This window comes from Quercus robur, chromosome 9 (genome assembly GCF_932294415.1).
Source record: "Quercus robur chromosome 9, dhQueRobu3.1, whole genome shotgun sequence".
NCBI lineage: Eukaryota > Viridiplantae > Streptophyta > Magnoliopsida > Fagales > Fagaceae > Quercus > Quercus robur.
The window spans coordinates 33,210,654-33,231,809 of record NC_065542.1 but is presented as its reverse complement, the minus strand read 5'-3'; the positions used below and the strand labels follow the sequence as shown (position 1 = coordinate 33,231,809).

Below are 21,156 nucleotides of genomic sequence, written 5' to 3'. Positions count from 1 at the left end.
CCTTTAATTCTACTTCATTTACTCTTGTTTCCGCACTTAGATAAGTTAGAGTAAAAGCAAAATCTAGCCGTAATTTTTAATTGGGGGTCTAAATAGCTCTTGTGTTATTAACACATTTTTTAGCATTCAATTGGTATCAGAGCGGATACACTTGTTTTGGTTTCATTACTGAAGTGTGATCCTTGACCCTTTGTGTGTTTTGCCATGGATAATGTTTTATATGCTTCTATGGATGTTGTTGAGTGTAACATGCCATGTGTTTGTGAAAATGTCTCTATGAGTGTTAATCCTCAAAATTGTGATGACATGTTACATGAATCTATGGGTATTGTTATTGATATTCCAAACATCAAACTCTTGAAGAAAAGAGCTAAGAAGTTTCATAAAAATTTGAGCAAGTTTCATTGTAAAAAGGATGATTTGATTGCTAAGCTCAATGAATCCAACAAATTGGTTGAAAGGTGTAAAAAACTTGTTGAACATTCTCTTGAAAGACTAAAAGAGTTTGAATATTTGAATATTTGAATATGGACTTGGAAGCTAAACTTGTTTTGTCTAACAAAGTAGTTGATGATCTTAAATGTGATGAATCTCTTAAGATGCATACCAAGTGTTTGATTGCTAAACCTGTTGCTAAAAAGGAAGATAATATATGTTGCAATCATGTTGTGGTACTTGATTGTGTGCCTATTGCATGTTCTATCTCAAATGACAAATCGATGTACATTCCTCCACACAAAAGAAATCAAAAAGTGGGGAGAATGTTCTTAAACCTAATCCTCTGTTTAGGTCTCATCCTAAGGAATTAAGTGGATCTAAGTTTGTTCCTACTTGCCACTATTGTGGTGTGATTAGTCATATAAGACCTCAATGTCATAAGTTGAAAAAAGAACAAACCCATGTTGCTAAATCCCTTCCCAAAAGGTCTAGTGGACCTAAACACATTGTTTGTCACCATTGTGGTGCCTTTGGTCATCTTAGTCCACATTGCTCTAAATTTCAAGCTCTTAAAATAATCAAAAGAAAAGAGAAACTTGAGCTTCTTGGAAGTTGTGCTATGAAAGCTAAATCGGTTTTGGGGGAAACTAGAAAGTTTTTGATATTCTTACCTCCTTGTCTATGTACATCTCTGGTTCTCATTCTTCCAACCCTTGTCTCACTTCTCATGAGACACTCATTCCAAACAATCGTTTTTTTTGGATAAGGAAGGGTTCCTATGGTTGAGCTTTTGCTCTTTTGGTCCTTGATCTAATTCTTTCGATCTTTGTAGGACCCTTCATGCATTAGATGCTTTATTGTCATGCATCTCTTCATATGCATTGTTTTGTTTTTTGTTTTTGATCTTACTTTGTTGCATTTGTTTTGTGTGAGTAGAAATCCAAAACCACATAAAAAGTGAAAATTTCAAAAAGTTTGATCGTATATGTTTGAGCACATTTCACATGTGAGTTTGGCCTAGTACCTTCGTACTAATGGCGTAGTGCATTTATGAGGTTAGCTTGATATGTATGCACATATATCTTTATGAGAAAAATCTTGAAAACTATGGGTGATTGTTGTAAATAGATCTTCAAGTTTGTCATGAATGATTGGTCAATAATCATGATGGTCTTGATACTTGCATAGACTTGTGCCTATATATCTTCCCACCTTTATTTTTATGTTTTTGCAATAAAGCTCACCAAATGTAAATCTAAAAATGAAAAAGAGATTATGAGCTGCAAAAGCCTATCGCACATACTAGTATTTAACTAGGAAAAAGGGAAAGCGACTTTTGTATTAAAATGTATGGTGCTCAAAAAGCTAAAAGCTAATTCTCAATGTTGAAATATCAAAAATTTCAAGCACCAATCTCAAAATGAGATGTATTGTTCAAAAATGATCAAATGTTATGATTTGTAAGGAAGCCAAATGAAAAGCTTCTAATATTTGTAATCATTTTCTTGTGGGAAGTCATATATGTTCACTTCTATAATTGAGATAGACCACTTGACTTAGTACTAGTTGTGTATGATTTGATAGAATTGATCATTGAAGCTTCACTCGAGACTAAGAACTATTCCACATTTGATACACACACACAACACACAAGTCTAATGTTCATTGAATATCTATTTCATTTGTGTGATTGTACATGTTCAAATGTGATGTGTGTGTGCTCAACCTTATGTGGATCAAACCAAAAAGATTTTTGTTCTTTTTATTTGCTTTTGGAAGTGATTTGTATCACCCATGTTTTTCAAAGTTTTTCAAGTTATTTTTATGTGAAAAACATGTTTTCTGGGTGTTTTCGTGACTTATTTCATGTGTATGTTCAGTCATGAGTTAAAGGGTCCAATTCTCAAGCTTTTCAACTTTGGTCAGAGAGTTTCATAACTATTTCACGAGTAAGGCTTACCAACGAAATACCAGCGAGATACCAGCAAAATTTTTGTGAGAAGCTAACTAGCGAAATTACTAGCGAAAATTTCCAGATTAGCTTTTAAAGGGCATTTTGTAGGACATTTGTTTTAAACTTCTCCCAGCTTCTCCCAAACCCCTATTTTAATGTTTCTACATCAAAACCCAACTAAATTCAAGTGTTTTTCTTTCCACTAACATCTCTAAGGTAATCTTTAACTCTTTTCATTGATTTTGATCCTTAGATTATGTTTTTTAGGGTTTTTTAGGGTTTTATGTTCTTAGTTGGGATTTTCTCAAAGGAGTTGGAAAAATTATTTTTTGTCAATCTTTTTGATTGGCCTTTGTTTTAAATGATGATTTGCTTTGGATGTTGGCCCCTTGTGGCAAAAATTACATGTATTTAGGCAAGATTTTCATGTGTTCATGCATTGTTTAACATACATGTGTAGTGTGTGCACTCTATGTGTTTGATAAAATGCCCAAATGGCATTTTGTTGTTGTTTTGGACTTCGATAAGTACCAAATTTTGGGGATCACCATAATTATTCATGTTTATCATGTTTTAATCATTGATGGTGTGTTTTATACACTTTGCCCCGTGAGTGCTTATTCATGCATTGGTCATGCATCTCACATACATTCTAGATGCACCTTTGCTGCACACACTCTAACACTTGACATGTTTTGCACTTCTCTCATGCTAGTTAAGTCTTTTTATACCTTTTAGCACTTAACATGTTCTTGTGTCTATGTCATGCCTAGGTTTACATCATGTTCCATCATCCTTAGCATGTCATGTTTACTTTATGTTTTATAGCATTTCTTTAGATGTTTTTGTCTTTTGTTTGAGCTTCATTTTCTCATTCATCTTGCATCCCTCATGCATCATCTTTTACCCTTGTTCATATCTTATTTTCTTTCCCTTCTTCCTCTTAATTCATTTGTCTATTCGTGACAAAAAGGGCGAGAGTATACCGGAGAGTATACCGGTGTGTTTTGTCATTTCTATTTGACTCACGTGCACAATCTTAAGGGGAGAAAATTATACCTCGTGCACATTCATAGGGGGAGAAAGCCATAGGGGAGATGCATATACCAAGGGGGAGAAGATGTTTTTTTTAGAAAACCTTGTTTTACTTTATGCTTGTTTTCTCGTTGCTTTATGGTGCTTTGAGTTATGTTTAGTATCATCTATGTTTTGCTGCTCTCATCGCTTATACTTGTTTTCTCGTTGCTTTATGGTGCTTTGAGTTATGTTTAGTATCATCTATGCTTTGCTGCTCTTATCGCATCATGCTTATGTGTTGGACATGCATACATCCTTATGTTATTGTTCTTTATTAGTTGCATGTTCGAATGATCATTTACTTTGCTATATGATCATTGTAGTCATTTTCATATGACTGGTGTATGATTAAGTTGCTCACATGTTTTACATCATGTTTACTTGATCGCAATTTACTTGTTACATTATACTTGTTCTTTTATCACTTGATTTATCTTGAAGGTCTAATGTGTTTTGTGCAAGTGTTTCAGGCTACAGGTATACATGTTCCAAGTTTATCATAGCTTCTAGATTTAGGTGTGAGTGAGTTTTGCCATTGTTCCCAATCTCACGTTTAAGTCTAAAGTCTGTTATAGGGTGTTTTGTCACGGAATAGCCAAAGGGGGAGATTGTAAAGTTGTGATTTACAACTATGTTTTATGTTGGCTTTAATTCCATGACAAAAAGTGTTATAATTGGTTTAATTTTGTTCCTTGTATTTTGTGAGATCTTATTGTATTAGGTTTAGTATTAAGTTAGTGAAGACTCGAGCTTAATTGAAGATCAGTGCATTTTGCGACTAGATCGCTAGAAGTTCACGAGAAGGGTTCCCGTGAAAAGGGCATGTGAGGAGCACATGACTAAAAGCTGAAGAGTCATGTCAGGCTGTCGTTTTTGCGAGTGTCTCGCAAGTAAGGCCTTCCCGCGAGATAGTCACGAAACATTTTGCCTGGAGGATTTTTAAGAGTGACTTTCTTACCCATCACTCATACTATATATACCCTCATTACCCACAAATGTAAAGGAGGACATTTAGAGAGAAAAACCCTAGATAGGTTTTCTACAACACACACACCCATCTTTTAGAGAAAGAGCTACTCGTCCTTAGTGAGAAATCATTGTAGCATCTTCTCCTTCCCTCTCCCATTATCATACCTTGAGAGGAGATTTGTACCCAAACACAACCCACACCTTTTCAAAGTGTATTGAGTGTTTTTCGTGTTGTTGGGAAGCATTGGAAGAAGCCAAGGATGGCAAATGCAACATGGAGCTTGTTGCGGGATCCAGAGAGCTACAAGACATGGTTTCGAGAAGCCTTGTTAGAGTAGGAGTTTGGAGGGTTTAGGTACATCGGGTAGATTAGGCTTAGAGGGTCTCTTGCTAACCAATGTATCCCAACTAATTGTCTAGTGGATCGATTATCGCTTGGAGGGCGGCAGAGAGGTTTTACGCCGAGTACTTCGGTTTCCTCTTCAATAACACATCGGCGTGTTATCTTGTGTTTGCATTCTCTCTTCCCTTACTCTTGTGCTTTACTTTTAATGCTTGTTGTTCATGCTTATGCACTAGAGTAGTATCGGTTAATTGCGCTTCATTTACTCTTGTTTCTGCACTTAGATAAGTTAGAGTAAAAGCAATCTAGCCGTAATTTTTAATTGGGGATCTAAACAGCTTTTGTGTTATTAACACATTTTTGAGCATTCAAAAAGGAAAAAGAATAAAAAAGGAGAATAATAACGGCTAGACAAAAAACATACGTAGATAATGGATAGTTGGCATAAAAATAGTATACAAAGTATGTGGATATATAGTAGAGCATAAAAATTAAACACCCAAATTTCATACACAAGTAATGAAGCAAAAAAGATTCTTAAATTATGCCATGGAAAGTTTATATAGTGAATAAAATACCTCATATCTTTGTAGGCTAAGAAGTAAGAGAGTGCTTAAACCAGTGATGAGAACTCCAGTCCAAACTAGCATGTGAAATAGTATATTTAGTGCAAAGGCTGTCCCAATCACTGCCACAAATAAAAATAAATAAATAAATAATTAGAAAGTTATTTATTAATGACATTATCTATACTGTCTTGTTTATTTGCTGTGTTATTCTTCCCTTAATTTGAATATGAACAATGAGACATGGTTGAGGAAAATCTTGGGAATTCAACGTATATCCAAATCTGTGAGACAAAATATATATATATATATATATAACAAATAAAAACAATTACATGACACAAGAAATTTACATAGTTAAGTAATTTTCCTACAACCACAAAATTATTGTATTTTTACTATGTCAGAGAGAAATTACAGAGAAAGCAGTCATTAATACATTAAAACCCTAAATTGAAGTAACAAATAAATACCCAAACTGCAAGTCCTAGACAGGCTAAAATTGGGACAAACTTTTTTCCTAAGGGCAGCCATGGACTAAGCCTCAGAGCACTATTTCCTGCTTTTCCTGCTTGGCCATGATATTGTTAAATGGAACTTTCACCTTTTTAAAATTGTCATGCTTTCATGTCGGGTCGGGTCACAAACTAGATTAAAACACAAATTAGACTCAACATGACCCAACAAAAAATTCAATAATGATAAGACCCCCTACATGCATGAATGATAAGGATATTATTTTTTTAAAATAAAATAAAATAAAATATTAAAAAAAAAATAGAAAGAAGTAGTCAATTTTATTGTTTTACCTTCGGGTATGTCAGCGGCTATGACAGCAACCTCGGCTAGCAACCATAGGCAATACTTCATTTATTCTGGGTACTCAAACTTACATAATTCTGAAAGGTGTTTTCCTGTGGAGATATGTAAACAGTAAACAAATACTTAGCTTGATTAATTACTAGTAGAAACAAAATTGCGGGAGAAACTATAATAGCTTTTATCAATTGGCTATTTTGGTCTAGAATTTGTTTGCTGTGCATCATACCGGTGCTCACACCAAGATTTGCAGCTAGCGATTTTTATGAGCGCAAAGATCAACCCAATAAGTATCACCCATAGTTGCTGAAAATAGAAAATAGCACGACCATGCTTAGTGTTTCTCTTGTAAATAATTTCTAACTAGTCGCTAACCCGTGCGATGCACGGGAAAGCTACGAATTTTTTCCAAATGATGTGACATTAGGTTTTGGAATTTAGCATTGATTCTCTGGTAGCACATTCTTAATTTTCAATTTCATTTATTTGATATCTTCCACTAAATATTGAATGCATTCATTATATTTAAAAAACGTTGAAGTTTAGATATTGTTTTTGAATTCCTCTTGATTTTAAAGACACAACCATTGAACCTGAACAACATACCAATGCAAATATTAATCACTTAAAATTGAAAATAAATTATTTAAACATGATAAGTTACAATTCAAATTAAGTCTCATGAGTTTTTTAAATGTAAAGAGAATACTACAATATTTATAAATGAAATGTATATAGACAGACAGTTAACGCTATGGTAAAAGAAATCCTCAAATAACTAAATATAAGAGTTTAATTCCTCTATGTTTCAATTTAAAACCAAATTGTGCATAAAAGCAACAAAATTTCCTTTCCAATACGTCTTTAGTATCAAAATCACAAATTCATTAAAACCAAATTGTGCATAGAAAATCTTAGAGATAGAAAGACAACTTTAAAGTGTTTTTTGTATCTTCTTCCTTTGTTGCTTTGTAGTAGTCCCTGAATATGCCCTTTTGTTTTCCTTGAGTACAGATGTTGGTGTGAGCTGCACCTTGGTTTGAACATCAAGTTTTTGAAATGTTGTACAATCACCATCTTCTTCAATTGATAAGTTGTTGCTACATTCATTTGAAGTATCACTGATGTAAACCTAGCAATAGAACAGGTTGAGGAATGTATTACAACATATACATCTTAAATATAATATTTGTAATTTTGCTAAATTAAATAATACTTACTTCTGTCATTTTATCAAGCTGAGTTGCTTTGTCAGTTTCTTCAAAAGAGTCAAAAAGTTTCTTGATAGTGAAGAATTCCCATCCATAGTTGAGATTATAGTTATTTAGTTGTATTTGGAAAACAAATTGTTTTCCTTTAAGATTTTTTATTTGCACAGGAAGGATGACTTCATCGGGCTCCTAACAAAAGTAACACTTTTCAAATTATACACTGAAATAAAGTAGTAAATATTAAATACTAATTTTATATTCGACTTTCTCACCTCTAAAGATTTATTCAAAAGGTCTTTGGCTGATATGTTGTGTAATTTTTCTGCTTCTGAATCAAATAAAATGAATGTGGCCATTTCTGAGCTATCTTTAACCTTTAATTGAATTCTATACCTGATAAAAGAAATGACATATATAACGTTAATATCATATTATTTGTTGTGTATTTTAATATAAAAAGTAAACATTTTCATTTTGTGTACCTTGGGATTGGGAAGCATGCCTTTTTGTTGCAATTGTCGCACCATAAAAATTCATCTTTTGAGTTTACCTTTCTACGACATACTTCGCAAGAGATAAAGTACCAACCATGACGATCTATGTCAATGTTTATAATCTTTCCTTCACAGGTAAAGATCGTTTCCTAGAAATTGAATTTAATATGAATCAATTTATAATTTTATAGTTAAATTTTGTAAAAGCAAGTCTAAAATACATAAAGCAATGTTAAGGACACAATGTTATTGTTGAAGGTATATTTTTTTCTGACCTTATTATCAGAGTCCCACATAACTTCTTTTATTTCAGTTATGTTTCTTCTGTTGATGTTCATCTCTTCTTCAATTGATAGTTGTGGTTTGAATTGCTTGGGCATTTGTACTATTGGTTGGTTATTTTCCACCAGCCTATTATATTATATAAAGATATTAGACATAGTATTGTAGACTGTAAATATATTAAAAATGTGAATCCAAAACAAAGCACTTACTGATCTTTGAATTCAGCAGTCTCAGAAATGTCCAAATCAATATAAACTCTTGTTCCACTTGTTGACGATAAGTTATACTCTCCTGGAATGCATAGGATTCATTAGGAAAAAAAGTACATTGAAGTTTCAATGAAATGATTACTGTAATCAGTGAGAGGTCTAGATTAGAGGGCATAGTATGTTGTAGACATGTACAATACAGAGGTAAATAATCCAACTTTACCATGGTAGATAGATGCTAAAGATAATGACACTTGATAAAATGTTTGTCACATTTTGAAAACCAATGGATCCTAAAAACCATGCTCTTGAAACGGATTAAAAAAAAAGGAAAAGAAAAGTATCTTTCAACAATGAAAAATGTAAAGGAAGGGAATGAATCTCCCAACAGTAAGTGATGAATACCTTTTTAATTCTTATACATTGAAATGATTTTTCTCTGCTCAATAATTTAGAGACAATTATCTTGATTCATTGGATGCTTACATAATAATTTAGCCAAAATACTTTGTATTTCAAACAATTGGATGATTTCTTATGTAGTTTAGAAAATGGTTATAAAGAGAATTAGAAAAGAGAAATGAACTTGCCTTTAAAAGTCTTGACAGTCAAACATGTAGCTATTATGACAAAAGGGCCTGGATTTTCAGTAAAGAAGCTCTCCTCAACTTCATTTGCAACTGATCCCCAAAGTGTAAGCTTTATTTCATGTCCTCTGTCAAAAATTTTCAATGTTACAGTGTAAGTTCATATAATATAAGTGCATGTATTAGTTTATCAAAAATAAATAAAGAAATAAAAAGTGCTTGTATTGAAAATAATTTTTTTTTTATTTTGTTTTTAAAAAAAGACATACTCTATAGTCATGACATTTATGTTTCTCATCAAGACATTTGATCCTTTGATGCAAGGTTGCTCAATCGGTCCAACACCAATCACATTTGCAATGATATCTAGGCATTAAAAAGATGTGGATGTAATTATTTTCATATATAACAATAATATAATACATAATTATTAATAAATTTAATATAACGCATAATATATATAGAGATACCTGATAGCTGGACATGTTTATTAACGCGTTCATGTATTTTATTGTAGTCAACAAATTTGAATTTATGACGCGGTATATCAACATCAACCTCCTTTATTTCCTTAATGCTAGTTTTCAATGTGAACATGATCTTGATGTCATTGTCTACTGGTCTATAAAATGCATTGCCATCAACCACTTGAAAATAAGAGAGCTCATAAAATTTTCCTTCTTGCAGAAGAGGCTTGAACTTTTTAGCAATATTATTTTTAATGATTGCATGTATTGAATTATTCTGCAAGTAAAGTGCATCAGTTTTATATAGATAGAGTTCATGGTATATATAATGATCAAACAATATTAAAAGCTATAGAAGAAAAACAAACCTGCTCATCGATTAAAATCATATCTAAACTAATAATATCATTATTTTTTGAGTTTATTGCATTCCACGTCCTTGATATTCTGACCTTGACTTTCCAATTTTCTTTGTGTTTGTCTATACAAAGCTGATTAAGGAGAGAATATTGCATCATCTTGGATCCCTACCTGCATAGATTAATAAATTTGAAAGTTTATAAAAATTCTCAACTTGATTTAGATACTGCATAGAATAAAACAAAACAAAGCAATATAACAAAGACATTAAAAAGTAATTAGCTTATTAAAGATAGAAAATAGTAATTAGCTTGTATTAAATTATGTTATAGACATGAAATTTAACAAAACAGTAAGCATATACGAAGTGCATAAATCAATTTGGAGAAGATAAACAGAAAAAAAAAAAAAAAAAAAAAAAGATCAACCCAATAAGTATCACCCATAGTTGCTGAAAATAGAAAATAGCACGACCATGCTTAGTGTTTCTCTTGTAAATAATTTCTAATTATTTTGGCCTTCATGTTTCAGTATATTGTTTTCTTTAAAGTTTTGGGTTGTTTTTATTTTGGTCATTTACATTTTAAAATTTTCAATTTTAATGAAAAACTTGAAACTTAGAGGCCCAATAAAAAACTGAGTTAAACATGAAGAGCCGAAATGAATTTATAAAACAGAAATGGCCAAAATGAAAATAGTCTCAAACTTTAAAGGTCAGAAGTATATTTTCATCTAAAAGTATGAACTTAAGTAAGTTACAGTACTTTAAATTTGTGTCATGAGTCATGCTTCTTTGATAGAAAATGAAATACATTTTATTTAACTTTTCATCTCATCAAAACTTTGTATTCATATCAAAATATTAATTCACTCTCATATGTTAATGGGAGTAATTGTATTTAAATTCATGTATTAATCTATAGGAAATGCACTAATTATTCATGTAAAATGAGTTTGTAAGGTTGAATTTATTCAACCATCTAATTGGCTTTATTCCGTGCCAAATTTGCTTGTAATTCAGCATTTAGTAACCCTGTATTTAGGTGGGATTGTTGTAAGGGTAGTGAGTGAGATAGTGTGAAGATTGCTCAAGAGTGTGCAAGAAAACAGAGTGTCGTGGCTGGGACTCGCGGCTGGACTCGCGGCTTCAACCCGCCAGAAGATGCACACGTGCCAAGCATGCTGGAAGATGAACAGTCATGCTAGCTGGAGCACTACAGGACAAAACAGGACAACTGGCCATACGGTTAACTCGCGACTGGAACTCGCGACTTAGTCAAGCCGCGAGGTCAAGCCGCGAGCCACCCCTGTTTTGAAAAAACCTGACGTTTCGCATTCCACTCCACTTCAGTATAAATACCCTTTTAACCCACGATTGAAAGAGAGCTTCCAGAGAGAATTTTGAGAGAGAAACCCTAAAGAAAAACCAGATTGTTTCACCCACAATCTCTACCTTAGAGTCTCATCAAATTCCCTCACTCTCTTCCTCTCCATTGTCAAATCCTTGAGAGGCCTTTATACCAAACCTGGTTCTCACCATTATCATCTCTGTGAGACAGACGTTTGGAGTTCTGGGAAGCAGTTAGGAAGGAGCCAATATTCATTGGTTGATGCTACGGTGTAGTAGCGGAATCCGGAAAGCTAGAAAAGAAAAAGGTTCGGCGCAACCTCGTTGGAGCAAGAAGCTTGGAGGGCTTAGGTGCATTGGGTAGATTAGGCTTGGAGGGTCTATTGCTGTCCTTGTATCCCAACTGTATTTTCTAGTGGATTGATTACCGCTTGGAGGGCGGCGGAGAGGTTTTTCGCCGAGGTCTTCGGTTTCCTCTTCGATAACATATCTGGTGTTATCGCTGTGTTTGCATCTTCCTTCCTCTCTATCTCTGCCTTTACATTATCTGCTGTGGTTTATTTTGTTGTGGCTTAGATAGTTGTTTAATCAATTCCATGTTATAGCATATGTTAAGTTTCTGCACACTAGTTGTTTAACATATTGCTTGTGTTGATTAAATTGGTTTTTGGGGGTCTAAACGTTCAAAAGTGTTTTTGTACACGTTTTTGAACTTTCAATTGGTATCAGAGCGGGTACACTTATTGAGGTTTAAATACCTAAGTGTGATCCTTGACCCCTTTTGTTTATTTGGCATGGATTGTGCTTTGTATGCCTCTTTGCATGATTTGGTTGGTGATGAATGTAACATGCCACGTGTTTGTGAAAATGTCTCTATGAGTGCTAATCCTCATAATTGTGATGACATGTTAATTGAATCCATGGGTGTTGTTGACAAACTCTTGAAGAAAAATGCTAAGAAGTTTCAAAAGAATTTGAGCAAGTTATTTTGTGAAAAGGATGATTTAATTGCTAAGCTCAATGAATCCAACAAATTGGTTGAGAAATATAAAAAACTTGCTGAAATTTCTCTTGAAAAGCTGAAAGAGTTTGAATGTTTGAATATGGACTTGGATGCTAAACTTGTTTTGTCTAACAAACTTGTTGATGATCTTAAATGTGAAAATGAATCTCTTAAGATGCATGCCAAGTGTTTGATTGCTGAACCTATTGTTAAAAAGGATGAAAATATTTGTTGCAATCATGTTGTGATACCCGATTTTGTGCCTAGTGTGTATTCTACCTTAAAGGACAAATCGGTGTACATTCCTCCACATAAAAGAAATCAAAAGGTGGAGAGAAAGGCTGTTAAGTCAAAGCCTCTGTTTAGGTCTCAACCTAAGGCTCTGGATGGATCTAAGTTTGTTCCAACTTGCCACCATTGTGGTGTGATTGGTCATATAAGACCTCAATGTCATAAGTTGAAGAGGGAACAAAACCATATTGCTAGATCCCTTCCCAAAAGGCCTAGTGGACCTAAACACATTGTGTGTCACCATTGTGGTGCCTTTGGTCATCTAAGACCTCAATGCTCTAAGTTTCATGCTTTTAAAAGAATCAAAAGAAAAGAAAAACTTGAGCTTCTTGGAAGTTGTGCTAAAAAGGATAAACCGGATTTGAGTGATAATAGCATGTTGTTAAAGAAAGTGTTTAATGCTCTTAACTCCTTGTCTATGTGCATCTCCGGTTCTCATTCTTCCAACCCTCGTCTCACTTCTCATGAGACACTCATTCCAAACAATTGTTCTGTTTGGATGAGGAAGGGTTCCTATGGTTGAGCTTTTGCTCCTTTGGTCCTTGATCTAATTCTTTCGATCTTTGTAGGACCCTTCATGCATTAGATGCTTCATTGTCATGCATTTGTGCATCATGCATATCTTTATATGCATTGTTTTGTTTTTGTTTTGATCTTACTTTTATGTCTTTGGTTTGTGTGTGTAAAAATCCAAAACCACATAAAAAGTAGAAAATCAAAAAAAAAACTTGATCGACGTTGTTGAGTTTTGTCTCAAAACTTGTTTTGCCTTGTACCTTTGTGCTAATGGCTTTGTGCATTTTCGAGCATTGCTTGTTTCTTTGCACTCATATCACTGTGGAAGAAATCTTGAAATCTATGTGATTGTTGTAAATAGATCTTCAAACTTGTCATGAATGATTAGTGAATGGTTATGTTGATCTTGAAACTTGCATAGACTTGTGTCTATATATCTTCCCACTCTTTATTTTTGTTTTTGCTAAGAAGAGCTCACCAAATGTAAATCTCCAAATGAAAAGAGATATTGAGCTGCAAAAGCCTGTCGCACATTCTAGTATTCGACTAGGAAAAAGGGTAAGCGACCTTATATTAAAGAGAATGTTTATTCAAAAAGCCAAAGGCTTGTTCATTAAAGTGAAATATCAAATATCACTCTCACAATGAGAGGCGATTGTCTCAAGAGATCAAAATGATCAAATGTTATGGAGTCAAATGTAAAGCTCTAAGATATGTTATCAAGTTTTGTGGGAGGTCATATATACATATTTCTATAATTGAGATGGATCACTTGATCTAGTGCTAATTGTGTATGCCTTGGTTGAATTGATCATTGAAGCTTCACATTAGACTAAGGACTATTTCATTGTTGATATCCACACACAACACACAAGTTTATGTTCAATAAATGCCATATTCATCTGTGTGATTGTACTTGATGAAATGTGTTTTCATATGCTCAATCTTTGTTAATTCAAGCCAAAAAGATTTTTGAGTGTTTTAGGTGTTTTTGGAAAGTTTTTTGTTAAAAAAAATTCTGAAATTTTTCAAGAAACCAAATTTTGCCCTGTTTTGGCGACTCAGTCGCGGGTAAGTCAAGTCGCGAGACTCAGTCGCGTCTTCGCGGGTCATTTTTGGCAACTTGTTCGCGAGTGGAAGGTCCAGTCGCGAGGGTTACTCAGAGATTTTGGCGGCTCAGCTCGCGACTCCCTCGCGGGTAGACCCTCCAGTCGCGAAAAACACTTAGAAAATTTTTCAAAATTTTGTCTTTGAGCGTTTTGGCGGCTTGCCCTGGCGACTTAACTCAGTCGCGAAAATCGCGTGTTTTGCATATTGAGGGTTTTTTTCAAAGTTGTTTTCAAAAAAAAAAAAAAATTTTTTTTTCATTTTTCCCCTCATGCATCATTGGCATTGTTCGTACCTTCATCTCTTGCCCTTGTTTCTCCTTGACCCTTTGTCTATTCCTGACAAAAAGGGGGAGAGTATACTCTAATGAGTATGTCGGAGTGTTTTGTCATTTCTATATGACTCTTGTGCACATCCTTAGGGGGAGAAATTCTATTTCTCATGCACATTTATAGGGGGAGAGATATTCCATAGGGGAGATGCATATACCAAGGGAGAGAAGACATTGTGTTAACTAGAAAACCTTGTTCTGGTTGTTTTCTTGTTGGCTTTATGGTGCTTTGTGTTATGCTTTGGCATTCTCATTGCATCATGTTTGTGCTTTGGACATGCATATATCCCTATGTTATTATGCTTCATTGAATGCATGTTCAGATGATCATTTGCTTTGCTATGTGATCAGTGTAGTCATTTCTATACTTGTTATATTATACTTGTCATTTATTACTTGCTTTACCTTGAGGGTCTAATGTGTTTTGTGCAAGTGTTTCAGGGTACAAGTATATATATGTTCCAAGTGCATCACAGCTTCTCATCATTTTGAAAGGGAGAAACTTTAAGCACTTTTAGTTTATATTGTTTAAGTTTTTATTCAATATAATGGGTTTGTACCCATATGCTTCTGTAAGCTTTCAGGGTTTATGTTTTATGCATAGTTTGTAGGCCTTGTGGTATGTACCATGCTTAAGTGCAGCCTTTATGCTATATTGAAATCAGTATTTTAAATCTAAATGTTCTGCATTGTGGTTTATGTACTGTCACTCTTGTGCCCTTGTAGGATTGTTCCTAGATGCATATGCCTTGTGTGCTATGCATTGGTTGAGTGTTGTGCATACAAGTGTCTTGCCTTGTGCTTGTTAACTTGTATGTCCTTGTGTTCATTTCAAGTGTGAATGAGCACTGTGATCACTACCTTGTGGTGTTCACTTGGTTGATCAAGCCATGGTTTGTTCATTAACTCCATCTTATGCTTGATCTCATATTGCCTGTTTCATATGCATTAATACTTTTCTGCTTACAATGATCATGATGTATTGTTGTGTTTCAGGAGTTTATGTTCATATGATTCAAGTGCTTCACAGCTTCTAGAATTAGGTGTGAGTGAGTTTTGATCAACTGTTCCCAACTCACATGTTAAGTCTAGAGTCTGTTTTAGGGTTTTGTCACTGAATAGCCAAAGGGGGAGATTGTAAGGTTGAATTTATTCAACCATCTAATTGGCTTTATTCCGTGCCAAATTTGCTTGTAATTCAGCATTTAGTAACCCTGTATTTAGGTGGGATTGTTGTAAGGGTAGTGAGTGAGATAGTGTGAAGATTGCTCAAGAGTGTGCAAGAAAACAGAGTGTCGCGGCTGGGACTCGCGGCTGGACTCGCGGCTTCAACCCGCCAGAAGATGCACACGTGCCAAGCATGCTGGAAGATGAACAGTCATGCTAGCTGGAGCACTACAGGACAAAACAGGACAACTGGCCATACGGTTAACTCGCGACTGGAACTCGCGACTTAGTCAAGCCGCGAGCCACCCCTGTTTTGGAAAAACCTGACGTTTCGCATTCCACTCCACTTCAGTATAAATACCCTTTTAACCCACGATTGAAAGAGAGCTTCCAGAGAGAATTTTGAGAGAGAAACCCTAAAGAAAAACCAGATTGTTTCACCCACAATCTCTACCTTAGAGTCTCATCAAATTCCCTCACTCTCTTCCTCTCCATTGTCAAATCCTTGAGAGGCCTTTATACCAAACCTGGTTCTCACCATTATCATCTCTGTGAGACAGACGTTTGGAGTTCTGGGAAGCAGTTAGGAAGGAGCCAATATTCATTGGTTGATGCTACGGTGTAGTAGCGGAATCCGGAAAGCTAGAAAAGAAAAAGGTTCGGCGCAACCTCGTTGGAGCAAGAAGCTTGGAGGGCTTAGGTGCATTGGGTAGATTAGGCTTGGAGGGTCTATTGCTGTCCTTGTATCCCAACTGTATTTTCTAGTGGATTGATTACCGCTTGGAGGGCGGCGGAGAGGTTTTTCGCCGAGGTCTTCGGTTTCCTCTTCGATAACATATCTGGTGTTATCGCTGTGTTTGCATCTTCCTTCCTCTCTATCTCTGCCTTTACATTATCTGCTATGGTTTATTTTGTTGTGGCTTAGATAGTTGTTTAATCAATTCCATGTTATAGCATATGTTAAGTTTCCGCACACTAGTTGTTTAACATATTGCTTGTGTTGATTAAATTGGTTTTTGGGGGTCTAAACGTTCAAAAGTGTTTTTGTACACGTTTTTGAACTTTCAGAGTTTATATAAGAAAAAATTTATTCAGAATATGACATTACTTCTCAAGTCTATTTTGTTGCTTTAACAATAATTGAAACTAAAAAAGTAACAAAAGGAAAATAAAAATTTCTTATGCATGAATGCACCCAAGAAATACATTAACATTTGTCGGGGACGATTTTTAAATAGGCAAAAATGAAGAAAAGAGCACAAAAATCCCTTTGGGTTCTTAGAAAAGGAAATAAGATGGGGGAGATCAAGTCTAAAATTCCAATACTGGTTAAATAGATGCTATTGGTGCATTACAAGAACAAGTCCAAGGTGCTAGACAATGAAAAAATGGCAAAATATGTGAAATACATAAATTTGAAACTTTTCTTCACATAAAACAAGAAGAGAAATTTGAGAAAGTTGGTAAGGGAGAAAGAGAATAATCAATTGTGCCATTGTTTTCACTCCAAGACTTCAGAATGTGGCTCTTATGCTTCTATTTATGAGCTTTTGCTCTAAAGTTAGAGTTTTTGTAGGTAAAACATGGCTAGTTGGGTTAGATTTAACTGGGAGGCTTTATAACAAGCTTGGGACGTCCTTAAGGACTTGTCAATGGACAATGGATGAGGCCATGGACCTCTTTGGTAATATTTTGATGTTTGTACTTAGATTGCTTTTGTTTAGGTAAAGAGTCAGCTTGCTTTTTACATCAAAAGGGGAAAAACTTGATCAAATGGGATTGGGTGCTTTTCTCCAGCCAATTGAACCCCTTGGGAAGTTGCCCTAAATGGCCTATGAAGTCAGCTTATTCTTAGGGCTAAAAAAGGTTCATCTAAAGGTTTTAGTCACATAAAGCAGGAACTGTAAGTCCCATTTGGTTGAAAATTTTGGACATGTGACCTTCCCCATGAGTACTAGGTCATGCAAACATCTCCATCCTACATAGCACGACCTATGTTTTGGGCTCATGCAAAAAGTCTACCCACACCAACCAAACCATCACCCCTCAAATCTTCCTTAAGGTGCATGGACCTGGGCCATGCCATGAAAAAGAGAATAAAATAAAATAAAATACAAGAATTGGACCCAAAAATAAATTGTGCTTAACATGCATTGAGTTTGTAGGATTTTTACAAAAATGAGTATCAACAATATTGCAAATTATACTATTCTTAACAATCTATATATTTCCTCTCCTTTTATCGAGAAGTAATATAATGAGTAAAAATAATTTCTTTGAAAATATTTCAAAGTAGTCCTATATAATATATTTGCATGCGTTAAAACAATAAATAAATGCTCTTGTTTTCATTCTTTCTTCCATAATATTTCGTGTAATAGTTCCATTTTTTTTTATTTGATTTACCTAAAATCTGTAACTTGCTCCAGCTTGCAGATCAGTTTCCACTATGACATGGTAAAAATGATATTACTATGTCAAACACACACATGCACACAAACACGTAGAGAGAGAGAGAGAGAGAGAGAGTTACAATTTCCTAGGTCAATATAAGCAATGGAGACAACGAATCCAGGGCCTACATATGTTAGGAACTTTCTCCACCTAGATTTCTGGAACATCATATATTATCCAAACAAGGTAATTTATATAAACATATAGAACTAAGTGATTTAAAAATAGAAAATGCATAGCTAAGAAAGAAATAAAAGAGGGTTATAAGAGAGAAATCAAAGTCCTCATTATGATCAAATTTGATAGGCCAAACACAAATTGACCCCTTGTGATAAATTAACCAATTAATTTAGCTAAGTGAATTAATTAAGTTAATTAACATGCAAATGTATGGTAGCACAAACAAATCACCAATAAACTAATTATGCAGTGGAAAATAAATAACACGGTGATTTGTTTACGAATGGGGAAAACCTAACGGCAAAAACCCCATTTGGTGATTTTAAGGTCACTACTCCCAAAATTCCATTATTATCACAACAAGCAGTTACAAGTAAAGGAATCACAGTACCTTATACCAACCTACAGTTGAACCCTTACCCCAATACTCAATTGGACTTGTTCTGTAGTGATAATTTCCCTTTTTGATGCACAGCTCCCAAGTACGTGACTAACTAATTGCGCGGATCCTAGTACGCGACTTCAATCACCAACTAGAGAAGGTTGCAAAGTTCTTCAATTCATCGACACGATGAAGATCAAGAAGATGCTTGGTCACAAAACCCTAAGGTGCACATACACTGCAACTTCTTCAGAAGAGATGAACAAGGGCGAAACTTTGTCTCCAGTCACAATTTGCTTGAACAAACTATTCTCAAAGCTTGTGCGACTTGTGAACACTTTGACGGCCTTTAAAATAATCATTTTATATGTCTAGGGTTAGAATAAAAGAATGCCCAAACACATAAAACCGGACTAGAGTCAAAACAGAACTAGAATTCTGTTCTTCATAATGCTCGACAGATAGCTATCTGTCGAGGTGCTGTCGAGCTTTAATGAATAGCACTTCTTTAGCTTGAATCTTGGATAGACTTGCATGTTTTCAACACTTGATCTTGAAACACAGTTTCATGAAGTATTAAACACATCCTAGATCTACCCAAATACAAGAAAAGTGCGTTTTATCAAAGGATAAGCCAATTACATAAAATAGTGACATATATTCCTATCAAGTGAATCACATATGTTTTAACAAAATTGTTTATTAGGACTGTCAGTGATATTGGCGGATGTGGTTCCCTCTAGATTAATGGCCACTACATGGTTGCTCCCTCCACCCCATGTTGATGATGGTACTATGTCACTTGCTGCTCTCTCTCTCTCTCTCTCTCTCTCTCAAGTGACAACTACATGTGAAAGTCTCAAATGGATCTCCTTTATTTATAGTGCATCTGGTATGAACCAAGTATCATCTTTTGGCAAGTAGGGACGCTTAGTAGTCACTCACTCTGCACTAACTTACTCCATCGTCTTTATTTCTTTTCTTTAAAATTTATATATTTGATAGAGAAATAAATTTTTCACTCTCTTCTGTCTAGAAGTACACTACTTAAGAACATACAAAACAAAAAGATATTCTAAGAATGATGTTTCCAATCCTTGTCTAATATTGTACTAGGTTGGGTTGCACGTAGGGGAGGGGCTACATTGCTCCTTAAATTTTAATTTTCTTTTATAACTTACATAAAAATAGGATATGTGCCCTCCTAAAAAACATATATAACCAGCCCTTCCAACCCAGTCGTTCCTGAGATTTGTATTTAATCCATTAGACAATGACAATTTGTTCTCAAATAAGTTAATAGGTAGTACCTCAATTAATTGACCAAATATTTGTAGTTTATCCAATAAAAAATAACTCACTCTCTCCAAATAGCATATTTGGCAGCTCATTTCTGAACAAAAATTTACTCCCCCCCCCCCCCCCCCCCTTCAATTCTCAATCTTAATGCTACGCCCTTTTCCTCCTCTATAGTGATGCCCCACATTGCCCAATATTTCTTTCTTTTTAACACGACTCTCATCTCAACAACCAAATAAAACCCCCTCACAACTCAGACTCTCCAATAAAAAATCTATTTTATGAAAGATCGTTGTTGAGCATAATTTTTATACGAAATGTTCTTTTTTGGATATTTTTGTATGTCCATAGTGAACTAGACATAGTTCACAACATCTCCTAAATAAAAATTCCTAGTTACACCTCTAATGGCATGTGTAAGGCTCATGCTACTCTATGAGTAAGAAATTTATCATAGAGTGTTCATTTGAAAAAATATGAAACAATGCACCAAAAATGTAATACAATGTCAATCCCATTCTTATAGGAACTATGATTACACTCTAACTTAGAATGGTTATTTTATGTGTACATATATCTATTTGAATACAAGATTTTCATGGAACTTTTATGACCTAGAGGTACAATCCACTCTAAAAAAAATTCCAAAAAATGATAATGAATATCATCTTCCAAGAGTAAGTAACAGAGTTATTCGAAATGAATGATGCCATTTGCTTCGATCAAAGCTCTTCATCAAACACCTACAACCATTTAAAGTGAAGATTTTTTAAATACAAAATCATAAACTACGGACCTTAAGAGTCATCCTAAACCAAGTGGGACTCTATTGACTCTTGAGTAAAAAGTTATTAAAGAAACAAAATTTTCTAAAAAGGACAAATTCACTTTTTCTAGAGCCTTAATGGAGGAATTCACCAAAATTAAGGTGCACCTCATGACAAAATGACGACTTTTATTTAGAAGATCATTTCCCTTTAACCATCCAAATTTTATCTAATTCCGACACCGTCGCCTCAATTATTTCTATTAGCACTCTTTCCTCTTGCACTGTGATTTCAGGCACCCTTATTGCTCTAGGAAGATTTGTGATGTCTGTTCTACATCAATTAAAAGTTCAATGTTATCACCTAAAGAAACAAAAATTACTAAAAATGAAAAAATCACTTTTTCTAGAGCCTTAATGGAGGAATTCACCAAAATTAAGGCGCACCTCATGGCAAAATGGCGACTTTTATTCAGAAGATCATTTCCCTTCAACCATCCAAATTTTATCCAATTCCAATATCGTCACCTCAA

The 21,156-nt window shown here is 34.5% G+C and overlaps 1 pseudogene; it reads right to left on the bottom strand.

Annotated features, from left to right (window-relative positions):
* Window positions 1-5,323: 5,323 nt before the first annotated feature.
* On the bottom strand, window positions 5,324-18,166 carry LOC126700984 (metal transporter Nramp5-like; annotated as a pseudogene).
* Between the last annotated feature and the right edge of the window lie 2,990 nt (window positions 18,167-21,156).